Genomic DNA, 19,787 nt, shown 5'->3' on the forward strand with positions numbered 1-19,787 from the left:
CCAGTCTCTTTCAGGTATGCTTGGGGTGGAGAGGCTATCTCTTTAGCCAGCTGAAGACAAAATGGAGGGGGTCTCCCCGGGGTTTAAATACACTTTCTTTTGTAGGTGAACACCCCTCCCTTCCCCTGTGTAGAATCCTAGCTACAATATGGAGTTTTGGAGTCACCTGGGCAAGTCACATGTCCTTGCATGACTCAGAACTTACAGGTAGCAGCCATGGTTCACATGCTACCTTGAACGTCCTCAAGTAGACTTCTTATGTGGATTGGAGCATTCCAAGATCCATTGTTCCTTAAGCGCTTCTTGGTTGGGCAATTAAGTTGCACATTCCTTTCTCAAGAAGCTGACCAAATGCTTTACAAAGGCTACTTAAAAATCAAGCCAGTTCCCAGCCAATATTCGTAACTTCAAATACAAAAATGACACATGCATACAAATAGGATTAATAGATTCAGTAGATCATAACCTTTACAGAGAGATGTTACATGGCATATGTAGCATAAAACATATTCCAGTTATATCCAGGGCTTTGGAGCTGTGCTCCGGCTCCACTCCAGCTCCAGGCAAAAACCTGCAGCTCCACTGCTCCGGAGCTGCTCCGCGCTCCAGCTCTGGACTCCGCTCCAAAGCCCTGGTGTATATTATATATACATTCATAAGCATATTCCCATGAAGCCTTATGGGGTACACCATCACACCCACCTTACAGGGGGGCTGTGAGCATTAATTAGTTAATGTCTGCAAAACACTGTGAACATATAAAGCATTATATAAATATCCTATATTTATTGCAGATACTGCCATTACAGTGTGCCTTAATGGCTGGCAATCTCACAAGAGAGGCCAAAGAATGAATGGACATGGAAATTATTCTCTTACCTTTAAAGAAAGATCAAATGGGAGTTTTGCTTGACTAAGGACTTGGGGACTAGACCCATACTGCACAGCATTTGTTGTCTCTTGGGCACAGAATCCGTCCTTCTCAAAGGCATTGTTTCCCCTCTGTCAAACAGCCATTCTTACTCTCCTTCCCTGAGCATCTGTGAAAGAGTGTAACTGAAGTTAAACTCTTTTTTTCAGCAGGGATCAGAGAGTGCCCCTGTCACTACGTCTCGTACCTCTTCGCATGTATTATAGAAACTGATAGTAAATATCTCCATTTTCAAAAGCTACTGTGTATCTGAAGCAGCAGCCGGAGAATTCGTTACACCAGTCTCATGAAGGGTTATTGTCAGCCCTTTTTGACCCTACTGGCTAGTTGAAGTTCAGGGACCAGTTGGGAGTAGAATTTGGTGATGGAGTCTGGTATTTTCTTTGGTGCTATCTTAGAACTGACCAAGAGTAAGATGCCGGGTTGGGAAAGTTTATGTACATTTGCATTTCTTTTTAAAATTATAATTACAGTCTTAATGACACATTACTGCCCACAAGACATCTGCCTATCTCAGCAAAGCCATCGGCATCTGGGTTATTGCTGCATGGGGAACAGGCCACCCACTGAAACTTCTTTCCAGCAGGATTGCTATTAATGCGTGGCACAAACGGGACGGATTGTCAGTCAGAGAGATCAAGATGCTAATTTTGCTTGCCAGTTGCTGTTTCAAGCAAGGCTGGAGTGTAAGGGTGCAAAGCATTCGTTGTTGTGTATTACATAATGCTAAGCACGCAACAGAGGAATGTATTCCTCTGTAATTAAGACCAGATGAACTCTCTCCAATGGCTCTCTGGGCCTGCAGATGTCTGAAAACCGAGCTTGTACTCCGTCCTGGCTGTAGCATGCAGGCTGTTGCAATAAGCTGCCAAGAAACCTATTGCTCCTTTCTGTGTAATCAAGGTGCTTAATATTAATTTGAATTTAGACATTTAGAATGCCAAAAAATAGTCCATACAGAGCACTAGGGTATCAGATTCTCATTGCCTCAGGATTTGGGGGTGCTTGTTTTTACAAAAATGTTTTAATATACTCATTTTATTTGTGGTTGATCTGCACCTCAGAGTGAAAGAGTAGAATCTACCATACACTGACTTTTTAGGGTTCCCCTCAAGAGTTTGACATTGGGTCTTCTTGATATTCCTCCTTTCTCTGCAAGATAGAGTTCAACAGAGGTACTTAGTAACTATTGGGGGTCGGGGGTGCGGATAATACTTACATGGCAATAGTTCTGGACTGTGGAAAGCTGGAGAGTCGTGCAATCAGAGAGAGCTACAAATAGCCATGGCATGATCTGACCTCTGCCATCTTTACATTGGTTATTGCATCACTATGATATGCTATCATTAAGTATAGACGTAACATTGCAGCTTGAATATTGCAAAGTGATGTCAGAGCATCTCACTGCAATTATTTTGTGGCTTTTAGCTACTGGGAGAAAGAGGGTGTTTCTTCTCTAGTCCTATATCTCCCTCTCGCCTAGCTATTCTTAAAGAAAGACAGAGCTATTACTCCTGTCTTTCCCCACCACCCTTCTGGTTGCTCCAGTGTGGGTTCACTCTGCTCAGTGTTCCCTGCCCTACCTTGCATGTATTTAGCAGCCTGGATTAACCTCCCATGATCAGGACTCCACTTGCTCTGCCTGAGACTTCACAAATTCCCAGGAAAAGCCATGTACAGCCCTACGGACTATAAGCACCCTTTTCCTGAGGTTTTCTGAGCTGCTGTGAGCACATGGCTTGTGAAATCACAAACAAGCCCCAAAGAGCCGATTAATTAAAATAATCCAGCACTAGAGCACTGCCTGGTACAACCTCAGTTTTCTGAGCCAAATTGCCGCTCTCTGACTAACAATGTTCTTCATGCCGGTGGCTGGGTCCTGGGCAGAGGACAAGATCAGAGAATCCTTTTTTTTTTATTATTATTTCCTTTGCTTTTCTCAAAGTTGCTTCATAATGGACTTAGAGTGACTTTCCCAGGGCCTGCGCAATGACACTTGGAGCCTTACATACTTTGGGTCTGGTAGGAAGGAGGGTCTGATTGCTCTTTGCAGACTATGTGACATTAGTCAGTGGCTTCCGTTCAGTTCCTAGCAGAGAGGTATCCACATCACAAAACCACTCATCACCCTGGAAGTTCCAGCAGACAGGCCAATGACTAAATAAATCTCATTATCCTCCAGGTGGCCCCTCCAAGTCTGGCTGGAGCCCACTGGATAGCAGGGGGAAGCTTGAACTGCCACTGCTAGTATTATTGTTGCTTTTTGGATAAGATAAAAAGAGTGTGGCACTTTTTGCAAGCACTGAATTAATTTATTTTGTTTATTATTTGCTGAGTGCCAGCTACATGTACAGAAGTTGGTCCATCAAAAGATATTACCTCTCCATCTTGTCTCTCTAATTACATGCTCAGCATTTTAATAGCTTCTAACCTCTGTTTCCATGGAATCCTCCAGAAATGTGACAAAATGGAAAGCAAGCTTTTTGTTATGGATGGTTTTGGGGTCTTGTTTTTTGGGGGTTTTTTAAAGGGCAGCCGAACTAGAGATGAAAGTACTTTTGTCACCAACAATTTCCATTTAAAAGCACAAATGTAGAGCGTTTGGATTCATAACATCAAGTGATGCATTGGTATAACTGCACAGAAAGTTTGGATCCAATAATGACACTCAAGTTGACAGGAAGGATCCAGTCAGGAAGTGCAGGATGCTTTTTAAAACTTGGGTTTTCCTAGTTACCTTAGGCCATAGCAGTAAGGGGATGTGAGGGTACTTGTGTTTGCTTTTTTAGGTGTGGGGGAAAATAGTCCACTGCCCATTTCCCATGTCTCTCCAAGGGGACCTATTCATCATTTACCCCTCAGGGGTTCTTAACCTTTTTCTTTCTGAGGTCCCCCAACATGCTATAAAAACTCCACGTCCCACCAGTGCCACAACAACTGTTTTTCTGCATATAAAATCCAGGGCCAGCGTTAGGGGATAGCAAGCAGGGCAGTTGCCCAGGGCCCATTCCACAGGGGTCCCCGCAAATCTAGGTTGCTCAGGCTTCGGCTTCAGTCCCAGGTGGCAGGGCTGGGAGCCCCACACAGTGGTGCTTCAGCTTTCTGCCCTGGCACCCAGCAAGTCTAACTGTCCCTGATCCCTGGTTGAGAACTGCTGCCCTAACTAGATTCCATTATCATATTCTTAAACATGGCAATTTTAGAAGTAGGAGTCAGTAAGGGATATGGAGCTGAGTCCTTTATTTCCATTCTCATGAAATCCAAGGGATTCTTCGTGAGTAAAGTAAGCAGGATTGGGCCTGTGACGTTGCCGCGACACGTATTGTTTGTCCCGTTCTCTGTTCTAATTGTTTCTTGTGCTTCTCTTAGTGCATTTCTGTATGTGACAAAAGGATCTATTCTGAATGTTACAGAAATAACCGGCAGGAAAGGCAGTTCTATTCACTTCCCACAGCAATAGCATTGCTGCCCCCACTGCCTCTCTTGCTGTCCTTACTGGCAGTGATGGTCTCTGTCTCAGATGAAGTAAGAAATTCTGTTCTGATTAACAAGATGACTGTGTTGGGAGAGGGGGTTTCCAGTGACATCTGCCTTGGCTCTCGTTGTTTCCTTTGATGTAGAAAACAACAGGGACTCTGCCAGGAAAGGCACTAATTGCCCATCCACATCCATTTAATTAATGATGACCCTAGACCACGTGCCGGAACGGACTGTCCCCAAACTGTGGGAGGAGAGAGAAAGGAGCCACAATCCGGATTTTGAGCCTAAATCATAGCTGATTCTTCTCCATAATGGGCTGACCTGAAACCCTAGTTCTAAGGAGCCCTGAACTTTGAGAAGTTCAAAATCTGGATACAAATTTGGCATCTTGGATCTGTTTATCTGCATTTCACTAGTTGATCCAGCTGCTCCTCCTTTGACTTCAGTAGGAATTCCCCTTCTCACATTTCTAATCTGGTCCTATCTCCAAGTCCTTCACCAATGCTTACATGTAGTCTACACCATAGAGAAGAGAGGGTGGTTTTTAAGCAGAAGCTCTAGTGGGAATTTTCAGCATCCATTTAGTTTGCTATGTGCAGATTCTGAAGAAGATAATGCAACATTTTTTAGGTTCTTCCCCCATTACTTCCATCTCATTCTAGCCCTCCAGATGCCATGTTAAAAGTTTGCATCCCTTTCTCACCGGCGCCATACTGACCTCACTTACACAGGGGCAACCTCTACTGAGCTCACTGAAGTGAACTTGAACTCAATGCAGGTGCACCTGTGTAACTGAGGGGCATATTAACTGATACACTTGCTGATTCAAGAATATACCTTTTCTATCTTGCCTATTCCTTTTAATTTCCCTTTCTCCCTTCTGTAATTAAGCTCTGTGACTGTATTATCCAGTTTCATGAAGCATTTGCATGAAGGTCGCTATACAGAAGAAGGGTAGGACGGTGGCCAACCCCTGGGAGGGGCTAAAAGAGGAAGAATAGGGCAAGGAACCTACCCCACAACCCCCAACCAACTCCTGCATCTTGGACAAAAGGACAGCCAGAGCATGGATGAAGAGTCCAGCTTCTGCTTTCTGTGAATCCTCCCATGTGCGCTAGCTGCTTGAAAGAGGGTAGGGAGGGATGGGTGAGTATGGAAAGGGTTGGAAGTAGGAAGATAGAGATTCTGCTTCAGTATGTGCTCTCTAGGAGCCCCTAGGAGGAATTCTGCCAGACTCTCCCAGAATTCTTCCTGGGAACTCCAGCTGCAACATGGCCCATTCCAGTGTGCCTTTGCCTGCATGATTGTATTACTCTGACCGAATGCACCTCCGTATTCAAACCCTATTACACCACTGTAATTATCTTTGTACAAAATATGCCTTGTGATGTATCACTTGAAAACTAATAACTTGCTGGCCAATAATATCATGGTGAAATGTGGGTAGCAACATTATATGTAAAGTTATGAACATAAGCTGACATCATGACTGAAAGGTGACTACAAAACAAGTCTGGGTAAATCCGTTTTTCAAAGATAAAGGACAAGCTGACGCCTCTTGCCAGGTGTCAAAGGTGATGGGCAATCATCTGTCAAGCGACCATTCTTTGGCAAGGAAGTGGGGCAGGAACAAAATGATCTGCATTTTAGTAAACAACAGCATGGAACCTCTTTCACCACAAAATGTCTCTGTCCTCACAGCAGGAATTAACTCTATCTAGGGGTAACATCAGGAAAATACTTTTCAAAGGGTAACTAGACTATGAAGTGCGGGGCAAAACCACCCCAAGGTGTCTCTCCCTAGCCATCTCTCTCTCTCACACACACATGCACACACACACCAAAGAAGACAAAAGAAACAGCCTTCGGACTTCAGAAGCAGATTTGGAAATTTGGTCAGCAATGTTACTGGGAACATGCGGTAAGGGATTTCACCTTTAACCAAGTCTAGTTTGTTTTACAAGCATTTTACAACGCTTTCTAGTACTGTCTTTATTTCTCTTGTAACTATTTCTGACTTTAATGCCTTGTACTTGCACTCACTTAAAACCTCTCTTTGTAATTAAATAAACTTGTTTTATTCTTTAATGAAAACTAATTCAGTGTTGTGGTTAAACTGAGCTGTGTGGTAACTCCATTTAAAGTAGCAAAGTGTTGGACATTGTTCCCTTACATGGGCAACAGACCTAAAATATCTGAACTATCCAAGAAAGGGCTGGACAGTGCAGAACACACATTTTGGGGGGAAATTCAGGACTGGGAATGTGTTGGGGCCACCCTGCAAGTGGTAACCTAGGCTGGTGGATGCCAGAGTGTGGCTGGATAGTGTTGGCAGGCCGCAAAAATGCACAGACATTCAGGGTGTGACCTGCATGCTGTTTGTGAGGGGCCTGGGTTGGGAGCTATAGCAACAAAGCATTGGGAGGCACCCAGGGCTGTAGGGCAGTGGTGACACAGCCCTTCACTGGTCTGGATTGTACCCCAGAATGTGAAAATTACACTGCACTTTATTGTGCAGTTCCAGTCTGACTTTATTCACTACAATACATTTTCAACGAGGTGACAGCACCCAGAGCCATTCATTGCGTATTTATACATTGCAATAAATAAATGAGGCGGAATCTGGTCTTAAAGTATTTTCAAAAGGGAAAAACATCCATTTCTCTGAGTCTCTGAAGGCTTCATGCTTTGACAGGGAGCTGCCTATCAGGTAGGTAAGATTCAGGGTGAAATTCTTCAATGGACCTAGATGAACATTAGATGCAAGGCATCCAACATTCAGCTCTTCTTGGATACATGATTTTCATTTTTTGCTTTCAGCAAAGTTCATACCACTGCATCAGATCAAAATGCACATATGCTTTTTTCCCTTAAATAAATCTTATTTCAAAAAAATGGTCACTGTCTGCCTGTCAAACGTTTTGCACAGGTCTGAAAGAGAGGCATTGTCAGAGGCCCATCAAGCCATGAAAAGGCTTGTAGATCCAGCTCAGATGTTTGTGTTTTTTTCAAATGGAAATGAATTTATTTGGCAAATCCCTCCCTTAGAAAATAGAAATGGGTGTCATATTTACCAAGATCAGCAAATATTAACCAGAAATTCAGGCAGGTTGAGTCCAAACATTGATATGTTATGAAATGCGGTGTTTGGCCTGGATCCAAAGAAGCAGATAAATTATTTTTTTCTATGAAAACTTGGACAGGTGAATGTTGTTCCACTGTACCAGTCTTTAAATTAATCCCTATGGAAACCTAAAGGGGGATAAGTTAGCTGCTTTGGAATCCCAAGGTATATTATGCTTGATACATAACCAGGATCTGTGCAATCTCCCCTCTGAGCCATCCCCCTCCTATTTGTATCAGGAGATTGCCATTTGCTCGCTTAAAATCCAAATACAAGGTTGTGAGGAAACTGCACTGCCTTAAGTGGCAGCAGCATGAATGGCTTGATCTATGTCTCAGTCATTTCTTTATAGACGCCCCAACAGTTTAAACTGTCCTGTCCTTACTCATAAACACTTTCAGGCATGCCAGTCAAGGCCAAATAAATAGTACTAAATTAATGCTTAAAAAGATCTTCTGTGAGAAATACAGCCAGGTCTCCTTCCTAAACAAACTTCATCCTTTTATATAAACACTGGTTTTGCCTAGTTTCCTATGTCTTTAAAGCATATGCTGGGCTTCTTCAGCAGAAGGAAAGCTGGTTTTCCACAAAATAAGGAAATGATGATTCTAGGACATAAAATGCTCTGCTGCTTTACTAACATTTGATTGATTGTTGGGATACCATCTTCCCTTATAAACAAATAGCTACAGTGTTCAACTAAGCAATAGCTGCAACAGAGCTATATCCTCAATAATCCAAGAAAATGGAATTATCATTATTACATGGGTCAAAATGTCATTATCACCACCTGTGGCTAGGAGAAGAGTTGAAGCAGATATCTAGATCAATCTCTGAGTCTGCTGAGCCAAATCTTGCCTTTGTGAGCTGGGGTCAGCAGAAAGGAACACTGATGAGGCTATTCAAGGAAAAGTGGATGGCAAACCCCCCCCCGCAATACTCCACAAGACCCTCTCCAAAATGCAGACAGGAGGACTAATTGGCTATGTTGCCACCGCAGGGTAAGAAGAGTTCCTGGGAGTTAGCTCCAAGAGTATGGGATGAAGAGGAAGGCTAAGGTCCAGATTCTGTAATGGCACCTATCTAGTGCAAAACAGAACCCTCAAACGGTAGGGTTCTTCCACCCCTAAGGCACAGTCTTATTTTTATTATCTATAAGTAGCTCTGTTAGTGATACAGTTTATTTAATGCATTGGCATTGCCATTGCATTTGTCACCATAGTAACTGAGGGCCTAAACGTAGGAGTAAATGTCTCCAGTAGATCAGAGTAAATGGCTCCAGCAGATCAGAGTTTATTAAATCCAAAATTAAATTAGTGCACTCATGCAGAAGGCTCTCAGCACAGCTGCAAATGATAAGCAATACAGGTGACTTATTGGCAGTGTCAAACTAAAAGGGGTCCTCTCCCAAATAGGAGACTTATTTCTGCTCCACACCTGCCCCCTATCAGGCAAAAGTCATCTGATTAAATTCTGGCCTCACACTGTTGTCCAGAGCTGGAGCTGAATTGCCTTGCCAGGATCCACAGCCATACAGATTTGAACCAATGCCATGAAGTAGCTGCTTAGTATAATCTGTGGATGGAAGACAGAATGGCATAGTGTGACCTAGACATAGTATGTTCTAAAACACAGTTCTCAATTGGAAGAATATGGTTCAAAAGGGAAGATCTCTCTCAATAGCCAGAGGAAAGAATGCCCCTCCCTTTATCCCCTTACAGTCTCATGACCGGGACAGGTCCCTCAAATCCTCTCTTCTTGGTAAATTCTCAGAAGTTATCGCAGTCTTAAGGTTCCTAGTTCTTGCAGAGTACATCCAAATCACTCCCCTTCTGGCCACTTCTGCTTTTGTCCTGTCATCCCTCAGAATTTTGGAATGCCAAATACCACATAAGTGTTGCTGTGTGAATCTGGCCCACAGTGAATAGATAAGCAAAAAAAAAAAGTCAACACACTCAGATTCTGATGAACCAATGGGATAGTGAATTCCAGCGCTGAGGGCTCTCCACTGAGAATGTTCCATCGCCTTCCAGACATTCAAATCTTAAGGGCTATTAGCAAAAGACAGCATGTAAAATATGAAAAGTGGTTCAGTTAATACACTAGCCTTTCCAGGGCACTCACTATTGTGGTCTAAGTTAGTTACACTGAACAGTTTGTAAAAATACTGATAAATCTGCATAAAATTAAAAAACTTTTACGAACAAGTTAACTATTAGTCCCCCAGCATTTCCAGAAATCTAATAAGCACACAAGTCTAATTAGTTCTTTTTAAAAAAGCTATTTGTAGGACCTGAACAAACGCATTAAGAAAGCCAGGGCCAGGAGTTGAAATGTGGGGTGTTACTGTCACACCCTGACTCGTCCAAACTTCAGAGTTCATAATTAGAAGGCATTTTGCAGTATCTTTATGCGTTAGCCCATGGCAGTGGGTTGGGAATTGTCAAAGGGCTGGGCTGTAAATTCAGAGGGAATGGCTTATTAAAATCCCCATTAAATGCAGACTCTCCAGGTCTGCCCACAGCCTTGGAACAGCCTTTTATTTCATGGATTGTTTGTGCTCCTAAAACCAGTAACATCAGTAGATAACTCTGCAGGGTGCTGTGCGCGCAGACCAAGACCGGTTAGCATACAAGTGCAAAATAAAGTGTCATTGACTTGCACCCATTTTGCAGTTAAACCTTTAAAGAGTCAGGATGGAAAAACAAAAACTCACATGGAAGTTTATCTAGTTATCACTATTTTTATGTGTATAGGAAAGAGAGAGGGAGAGAAGGTGATATTCCCCCCCCTGTATTCATAGGTTTTAGACCCAAAATTCTATGGGCCTGATTCTGACATGCTCACTCACACGGAGTAGCAGCTTAGTAGCCAGCTCTTCTTGGGACTACTCAGCCTGAGTAGTGGTGGCAGATTCTGGCACAGTTATTTGCCCAAGGCCACTGTTAGTATCAGAACTTGGCTTAAACTAGGGAAGAACATAATGCAAAAATGACATAATCGCTCTGATCAAATAATGCTGTCCTGTCCCACAAGAGGATATGCCTGAGAAAGCACACAGCCTGCAAAGTCCACTGCTGTCAGCACCCTTTCCAGCCACAAGGAATATTTATGGGTAAAGGAGGAAATTAAACCTGTCAGGCAAAGCTGAATGCAAACTGGTCTTACAACTTATTAGGCCAACAGGACAAGAGCCTTGTATACTAGTGTTCTAGGCACGGTAACAGGATTTTCCTTTTAAGAAGGGAGGGCACCCAACCCACAAGGTTTCTTTTTCTCTGTAAATGAGGCGTCTGGAAAAACACTTGTTACCATGGGTGAATGATGCTAAAGAGTACAGTGAATACAACTGTCTCTCTATCAGCAATTCTTATACAATTTGGGAGGGTTTTTTTAAAAGAAAAACATACTATAGTTCTAAACCAGCAAAGTATTTAAGAATGTGCTTAATTTCTAGCATGTAATTAGTTCCATTGGCATCAACAGGACTTAAAATGAAACACCTGCTTAAGTGAATTGCTTGATCATGGTTAATGACAGCAAAACTTACATTCTCAACAAATATTAAGGGCCCTACAATAAACGGAACCCAGCACACATTTCTACATAGTAAGAATGAATGCAGAGACCTGACTGAACAGTCAGAAGTCACAGGATGACATTAAATCTCTCCCCTGCATCCCCCCAAAAAACAAACTTCTAACACAGAACCAGGTGTCCTTTAATAATTAACAGAACTGTGCTGGCCAGAAGGCAATGGGGAAACAATTGTCACCATCCTTAAGACTTTGTCCTACTCCTTGCAAATCTTTAATGAGCAAAAGTAAATATAGATTTTAGTGTTAAGTGGGCACTGTGCTGTGGTCTCCAGAACCTGTTCTTTTATGTCGACTGCCTACCCATTACTAGTAGAGTTAATCTGTCCCAGAAGGCTTTGCTCCTGTCAGTCACAACAGGAGAGGTGCTGTTGCAGGTAGGCAAAAAGCAGGAACTGAAAGGTTTAGGAGCTTCCCATGCTACCTCACACACACACAAGTCATGCACAACTGGGTCATCTGCTTTGGATTCTCAGGTATTATGAGGCATTTCTGGAGGTGCTATGGGTCCTGTTGCTCCCTTCAAGAGCAGTTTTCATCCTGACAATGTTGCCCTCTCCATTTCTTTAGAATTTATTCCAAAATGTACCAGTTGTGCTTTTCCCACAATTTTTGTACGGGGAGGGATACCCCATCGGAGCTCCCCTGCAACACAGATGAGTGTATTCGGCCTAATAGGCAGGCCCTGCATGGCTCCACAAGGTGTGGAGGACACAGGGAGCCTTCCCTCTTGCAGTTCCCTGAGGCACATGTGTAGCCATATGCTCTCCTGAGTGTGCTCCCCACATCCTCCCTACTAAGGGCTGTGCCTTAATGGCCCAGTCTATACCATTTACTTGAGAGAATGGTGTAAGAACCCAAACAATGCCATAAAAAAGAGCTTCCTCTACAGGGACTGTTTTGGGTGACAATGGATTTTTAAAGCTTACTTAGACAAAATGTTCAGCCTGTCCTTGCGGTACGTTGTGCTGTGGGGACCAGTTCGGCAGAAGGTCAAGGAATGGGAGATGGAAGTTTGGCAATAAGGCGCTCACATTAAGGTGTGAAACGAGGTGAAGCGACGTCCCTAGAATGTTTCTGAACTCATGCCATGGGTTACCGCAGCAGTACACTATAGTGTGCTAGCACTTCCTACTGATATTTGACACTCCATGAATTCCTTCCCTCAGCTACCCAGGTACTCTTTGTTTATCAGCACATAAGTGCCATCAGGTGTGATGAAGTGTAAGGCGGTGGTGATACTTTCAGTGCTGGCATGGAGGAAGAATTGTGTTTACAGTAAAACTATTTAAGATTCATGAGCTGAATTAAGAAAATAGCTGATTTTAGTAAGAGATTAATACACATGAGCTTAACTGAAACTGCACAAGCAAGCTGCAGAGAGCATTCCAGCTCCCTCTGGCTCCACAAAAACTTCAGCCACCAAAGCGCTCTGGCTGGTTATCCAGTTACAGGCATTACATCATCAGAACAAACGTTCATTGGTGGATCAATCCCAGGGAAGCAGTAGCCTTACATAAATCAACCCTTTCATAGGAGTCACACCTTTGCACCACAGGGAATGATACCCTCTCCAATAATTATTTAAGCTGCCCATCTGAATTGATGATTACCTGTAAACTATGCCCTACATAGACAGTCAGATCAGCTTGTGCATGATCCTAGTAGCTACAGAAAATATAAGTGTAGGCAGCAGAGACTCAGTATATGTGCCTCAAGCTTGGTTATTGTGTGTTTGTCTGTAAATCTATGATATTTTAATAGAATCATCCAGTAAAACACTTGACCTCAAAACTCAGACTTAAATGCTTTGCTGAATTGGGGCCCAAGTGCACAATTTGCTGATTGGATGAGAAAGTTAAAACAATTACAGGTGCTGAATTCACCCATCTCTGGTTTATGGGTACGGGTTATGCCTTTTTATGTAGGTTATGTCTACACTACAGACCTTCCAGCAGCACAGCTGTACGGAAGAGCTCTCTCCCGTTGTCATAATTAAAGCACCCCCAACGAGCTTCTCCCACCGACATGGTGCTGTCCACATGGGTGCTTCTGTCGGTGAAACTTATGTCGGTCAGGGGGTTGATTTTTCACACCACTGCCCAACAAAAGTTTTACTGACAAAATGCTAACGTAGACATAGCCTTAGCCACTTCTTCTCTCTTTCCCTTTGAAGTCAATGGGAATTTTGTCTTTGACTTAAGCAGCAGAAGGCGCAGGCCATAAAGTGCTCTTTGTTTTATATGGGGGCTAGTCTACACTAGAAAGTTAGGTTGACCTCACTCAGGGATGGGAAAAATTCACACCTCTGAGAGATGTAGTTAAGTCAACCAAAGTCCCAGTGTCTACCTAGCTCCCACCTCTTGGAGAGGTGAATTTACTACAGTTACAGACGAATCTCTTCCGTTGCTGGAGTAAGTGTCTACACTACAGTGGTGTAGCTGCAGCTGTGCTGCTGTAGCATTGCTAGTATAGAAATATCCTGTGTGTCTTTACTGTGGGAGTTTAAAAAAAAAATTTGGCTTAGTGTTCTGCTGCCCTTTATTGAAAAGTTCTGTAGAATGGAACAGGGATGGAACCAACTGGGTTCTAAATAAATAATTTAAAACCCTATGTCATTCAATAGAGAGTGATCTTTTTTCTTTAATTTTTTAAGCCATCCTATAGAATTCTCTTGCGGGGATATAATTCTGAATTAAATTTGATAGGATAGTTCAAAAACCTACAGAAAGGTTATAATTTTGTATTAAAGGATTTAGGAGGTGACACAGAGAGGCATTTTGCTGGGTTCACTTCACCTTGTTTGGTACCTTAATGCAAAGATCCTAAGGAAGGACAAAAGCAAGCTTCCTCATCCCATTCTGTGATCTTCCATCAAATACGTCACCAGTACATGTGACAATGCAAGAGGTGCTGAGTATGTTGTCTGAATAATTAAGCTTTAAAAATCCAGCTGAAAATCTATTATCACACAAAACAGACCCTGGAAATAAACAGCAGGTAATCAAAGATTGTCCCCTGCTATCTGCACTTAACCATAAACCCTGGCCAGAATTCACAGAGGATTAAGTGCTTCTCCAGGAACCAGAGCACAAATAAGATAGCTGGCAAATACTGCAGTGAGCTGCTGCTAGTGATTTTTTTGCATGACGCTTATGCACAAGAATCCATTTCTTATGCTGATTTGTGCTTTTGTTTTCTAAAGTCCCATTATAAAATGACATGGAACCTTTCTGCAATCTGATCAGTCAAACTCTTGCTCTATGAGACTAATTGTAATACCCAGACTAAGCTATCTCCAGTTATGTCATGACATCCCATGGAATGAAACTGCTTAAACACCTCCATTCTAAACCCTCTACATATTCTAAGGCATTCCAGTTATTGTATAATGCATGAGTCAACAGTGTCAATATGATCTCCTCACACTTTGGCAGAAAACAGATTCAAATAAGCAAAGCTAACAACACTGAAAACTATAGTGTGTATCTTAACTAGGAATGGTATTTCTAGAACCTTGTTAATGATAACTTGTGAAATGTTTATGAGGGTGTTTTTGTCCATTAATATTGTATTGCACAGAAAATGGATTCACTTTATTTACATAGGGTGCAATTCTTAAAAGCACCAAAGTGACTTATATTCCTAAGTGCCATTGACTTTCAAAGTTCCTAAGTCACTTTTGAAAATTTTGCTCATAGTATCATGTTGTTTGTGTTTAACATACAGAAATGTTGTACTCACTATTTCTTTCCATGGCTAAGACGAAAATATTTTCTCTGTCTATGAGCTAGGATTCATTGAAGGAAATCAGATCTAGTTTTGTTCCTGTGAATGTCATTTTTTTTACCTGGTGGTGTGTCTTTATATTCTCCATGTTTGATGGAAGCAGGATCAAGCCCCATATAAGTCAACTCTTAGAACAAGATAGGTCCATGCTGAGGAGAGCGGACTTATATATCCAGGGTGCCTGCAGATAACCAGGTTCAAATGATCAGAAATATTGTACTCTAATTACCTACTGAAATTAAAATTCAGAGCATGTGACACATCTCTCTATCATTGGCCTGGGCTACCACTAGAAAATTAGGTTGATTTAACTCCATTGCTCAGAAAAATCTCCACTTGAGTGGCATAGTTAAGCCAACCTAAATCCTGGTGTAGCTAGTGCTAGGTGGATGGAAGGATTCAGTGCATTACCTACACTGACTGAAGAACCCCTCCTCTCCCTTCCTAGGCACCAGAACCCGAGCGCCAGCCCGAGCCACAACTGCAAAGCACTGTCTGCACAGCTGTCTGTAGAGTGCTAGTGCGAGCCCGGCAAGCCCCCATCTGTCGGCCCAGGCAGGGAGTCTCAGTGCCGTGGGCTGTGTGACCTACCCAGAGATGCTAAGTGATTTGCACAAGGTCAGACAGGAAGCCTTTGGTGGAACAGAGACTTCCTAGTCAATCAAGCCCTAGGCTAGTGCTTTAACCACTGGACCATCCTTCCTAAGCTAGGTGATATGACTGATCCTTATTCATACTGACTTCAGTAGCATTACTATTGTGGTTAAATCAAGCCCCATCTCTTAAGAATAAATATATCTGAAAGAACTTTAAAAACCCCACCCCTTATAAAAGCCAGATGTACCCTGCTGAGATTTTTTTGTCTGTATGATTTTGATGAGCAGGAGCAAGAGAATCCAGATGAATTGCAGGTCAGCATTTTGTGCACCATAGTTTCATAAGCATCATACATTTTGGTTTTCTAAAATAAAAAGAGCTTGTTCTAGGATATTATCTATTGTATGGGAGTTCTATATTTGAATTGAAAATATGTTGATCCACCCATATATTGATGCTGGAATTTTATTTCAGAATTGAACCAGGATGCCTCCGATTGGCTGCCCAAAAAAAAGAGGCAACCCACATTATAAGGCATGTTTGACAACTTAAGCCAGGCTCCTTTCTCCTCCTTCTCTGTAAAGTGATTTTTTCATGTAACGTCAAAATCAGTTTATCAAGTCACAGATGCTTCTAAAACAGCATTCCAGCTACTGATGTCAATGAGAACCCTGAGAATGAAGACCCTCTGTGGATCTGTTATTTTAATATTTGGCCCAGGCTTGCAGAGTATACTCAGTCCTTACCTAAAGGAGTTTTCCCTAGGTGAGGAATGCAGGATTTGGCCCCTTGAGAGATCTGTAAATGGGATGTATTTTTTTAAGTAATATGTAAAAACATTAAAATGCTGCTAATAACATTTTTCAAATCAATAGGCCAGATTCCACCACTCATTATTTTGCCCACCCCTTCCAAGTGAGTTCAACTGAACTCTTTCAAAGTACCTATGCTGAGACCAGCCTGCTCCCACAGTGACAAGAGCACGAGATCCAAAGGGGAGAGGTATGCAGGGACAGCCGATGGGGAGGTGCATTAAAATGCATGTCAGCCCTGCCTCTGAATACTCTCTATCCCACCCATCCAACAGGACTGAGTGCACGGAGCATCAGCTCCATGGATTTTGGGAAAGTCAGCTCAGGATGCAACAGTGTCATGCCATAGGTTTGTTTTCTGGCTTCAGCTAGTTCTGTGCACATTTATGTGTATCTTAAAGCCAGAATTTGGCACTACATTATTCCACCAAATATTTTTTGTGTATTTTATAAATGCTATGGGAAGTTTTGAGATGTTACTACATTTCTTTAGAAGAATTCAAGCAACTAGCTTGGGCCAGTCAGGGAAAAAAAATACTGAACATTTTTAAGGACCTAATTCCAAACTCAGAATATTTTGCTTTGTTTATGCTTGTCAAAAGGACTGTTTATTTCAGTAATGAGTTTTCCTTTTACTCTGTAATATGTTTCCTGTTAAGAGATGTTAAAGATTTTTAGATCCTAACTGGTAAAACTGTCCTAATGAGACATAACTGGGCCAGGTGTGAAGTCTCCAATGTATAAATACAAACTGTCTATTTTTCTTTCCTACTGAAAAGCAAAACCACGTAAAACCACAGTGCTGCAGGCTGGATAAATCTTTCTCATGATGAATTGTTTTCTGCAGACGGCTTCTGAAGTAGCAAAAAGTTAGGTGTGTTTACTGAATTTTTTTCAAGGACAGACGTCTCCAAAAAGGCAGAGGGAAAAATTATGAAGCGTATTCTTGTTCTTAAACTGACATGCTCTTCCAGCTGTACCTCCCACCACAGAGTAGGGGGAGGCACAGAAGCTGCTGATTGGTGTGGAGGTTCCTACAGAAAACACTCTAGTGTTCTGAGCTTTCAAGCCTTTGAGTTACTCATTTGGAGTTAAACTATGCTTCGCCCAGGCTTAGGAAGGGTAAACTGTTAGCAACAGGACGAACAGGACAGCTTTTTTGGGTGTTTTGGAGGGTCACTAAAGTGCTTTTAGGTTTTCTTCTTGCTGCTTAATAGACATTCTGGGATCTTCACCTTGTTTCTGGAAAGGAGTTGTGATTTAAAGGTTTCTGCTTCACTTTCTTTTGAATCCACAGAGAGGTAAGACAGTAATAATTGTGGATAATTAGTTTCCCTTTCTTTTCCCTTTTTCTGCTTCCTTTGATAAGTTACCTACTCTCATTAATGTTATATTCATACTCTATCCCTCAGTATTGTGCAGCTGACTGCATGCCAGTTGACTGCTGCCATTCCATCGCAGAGGTGGCTGCATTTCTGTAGTTTGTAAAGCAATTTGAGATGAAAGGTAAATTAATGGAGACAGGCTCAAGTTGCAAAATTTAATCTGGATTTCAAAGTTCAGGGTGTTCAGCTCTGGAGTTCAGCTCTCTGTAATAAAAGCCACTTGCAAAATTTGCAACAAAGTCCGGATATGGGCTTGCAATACCCCCAAAGTTTAGGAGTGTTTGGATCTGGGGTTTTGGTTTAGAGTAATTTGCATATGTGTATATGTGTGTTGTATGTGTATGTACATAACTCTGTGTGTATGAGGATATATATACATAGTATTGTTATATCCCTTCACATGTGGTCTGGTAAATTAGTCAAATGGGTGATCTGCCTAGTAGAATTCGGCACACAGGGAGATATCAAGAAAATTAGTGAAATGAAAAAGCTGATGCTGGGAATTGCCCATCTGCTTTAGAAGATCATTCAGTGCTGTGCCAGAGGCTCCCTTTGGCTCTTTCCAATCCTACCCACCTGTTTGATCCTCCAGCCCTTCCCTGTGTTGCCAGCACAGCTCTCTGCTCTCTCCCCACCCCCAATTATTGTCATCAAATTGGTCTAAAGCAGTGGTTTTCAATCTGGGGTCCACAGACCCCTGGGGGTCTGCAGACTGTGCCTAAGATTTCCAAAGGGATCCGCACCTCCATTTGAAGTCTTTTTTAGGTGTCTGCAAATGAAAAAAGGTTGAAAACCACTAGTCTAAAGTTTTCTAAAGAGATCTTAGAATTCATCATAAAAAAACCCCAGTGATTTTTGCGGTGGAGAGGGAGCCGAAGTCTAACTTCTGCCATGTGTGCATCCATAAATACTGATCCCTGAAAAGCTGCTACCTCCACTGGTGCCAGTGAAAACTCTTCAGGGAAGCAAGACAAAAGCCCAGCCAGAGCTTCACATGTTGGGCTGAGGATAATCAATCTCAATCCTCCTGTAAAAAAAGCAGAACAGCTGTGGGGAAAGATCAATAAACACTACCAGTTGTTCTAGGAGTCTTGAAGAGGAAGAATTCCACAAAATAAAATGAGCAGTAAAGGACTCTGTCCCTAAAGACACCAGGAGGAATCATGGGGAATGCAGCAATTAAGGGGAAGTCTGGTTTTTGCTTTCAGTGGTCCCACAACACAAATATACAATTATAGGAGGGGAGGAAATCGCTGGAATGGGGAGATTTGCTTGTCTGATGCTAAAGAAAAACTTGTTTGTGCTTAATACATTGGAGAAATTGTTCAAGAACAGGTCATTCATGTGAAAATATAACTCCAGCAAGGCTGCCAAGGTCAGTAAGACCTCAGGGGAGCTGCTGCACAATTGCTAGCTGGCTATGCCAGGTTAAACTGTCTGGGGCTACTTTAATTGATGCACTCAATTTATCCAGGATTTCAAAAACCTCAAGAGGTTGTGTAACTTGCTGTTTTAGTTCAGTTTTTCATCTCTCAACCTGTCTGTCCCATTCCAATATAATTCTTCCACCCCTCCTTCCTTGCACATAACCTGTTCCTAGTCTCTAGTCCTTCTACCTTGGCGTATCCTAGGCACCTAGACTCACCGTCTTATGAATATGCCTCTCTCCTCACAGAATCCTACTTCCCACTTCCACCCCTGCCCTTCCTGCACATAACTTATTCCCTCACCACGCTTCACCTTGCCCTCTTTGCAAGAATTTCATTCCACCACCCCAGTCCTTCCTGCACACATGCTATCCCGTTCCACCTCTGCTCTGCCATCCCTGCACACATGCCATCCCCTTCCACCCATGCTGTCCCTGTCCTGTTCTACCACCACTTTCCACCTTGCCTTTCAGGCACACATCTCATTATCACCACTGCATCCCCACCTGTGCACATACCATCCCATTTAACCATTGCTTTCCCACCTCCGACTTCCCTGTGCATATCCCATCCCCTCAAGCAGGTTTTGCGGCCCCAAGTTAAAAAAAAATAATACCTCCGAGAGTGCAACTGCTGAGGCGGGGGG

The 19,787-nt window shown here is 42.6% G+C and overlaps 1 protein-coding gene across 5 annotated transcripts in view; it reads left to right on the forward strand.

Annotated features, from left to right (window-relative positions):
- Positions 1-19,787, forward strand: part of SPATA13 (spermatogenesis associated 13) — a 278,153-nt gene that overhangs the window by 146,374 nt on the left and 111,992 nt on the right. For 3 of the 5 annotated variants that reach the window (XM_024111572.3, XM_005310597.4, XM_065594716.1), the window contains exon 1: positions 17,389-17,630. The exons of 1 other annotated variant lie outside the window; for it this stretch is intronic. The gene's annotated coding sequence lies outside the window, so the exon portion shown is untranslated. Of the gene's footprint in view, positions 1-17,384; positions 17,631-19,787 lie in introns of those variants that run through there. One more of the 5 variants, XM_042845757.2, reaches the window with a different exon arrangement.

This window comes from Chrysemys picta, chromosome 1 (genome assembly GCF_011386835.1).
Source record: "Chrysemys picta bellii isolate R12L10 chromosome 1, ASM1138683v2, whole genome shotgun sequence".
In the NCBI taxonomy this organism is placed as follows: Eukaryota; Metazoa; Chordata; order Testudines; family Emydidae; genus Chrysemys; species Chrysemys picta.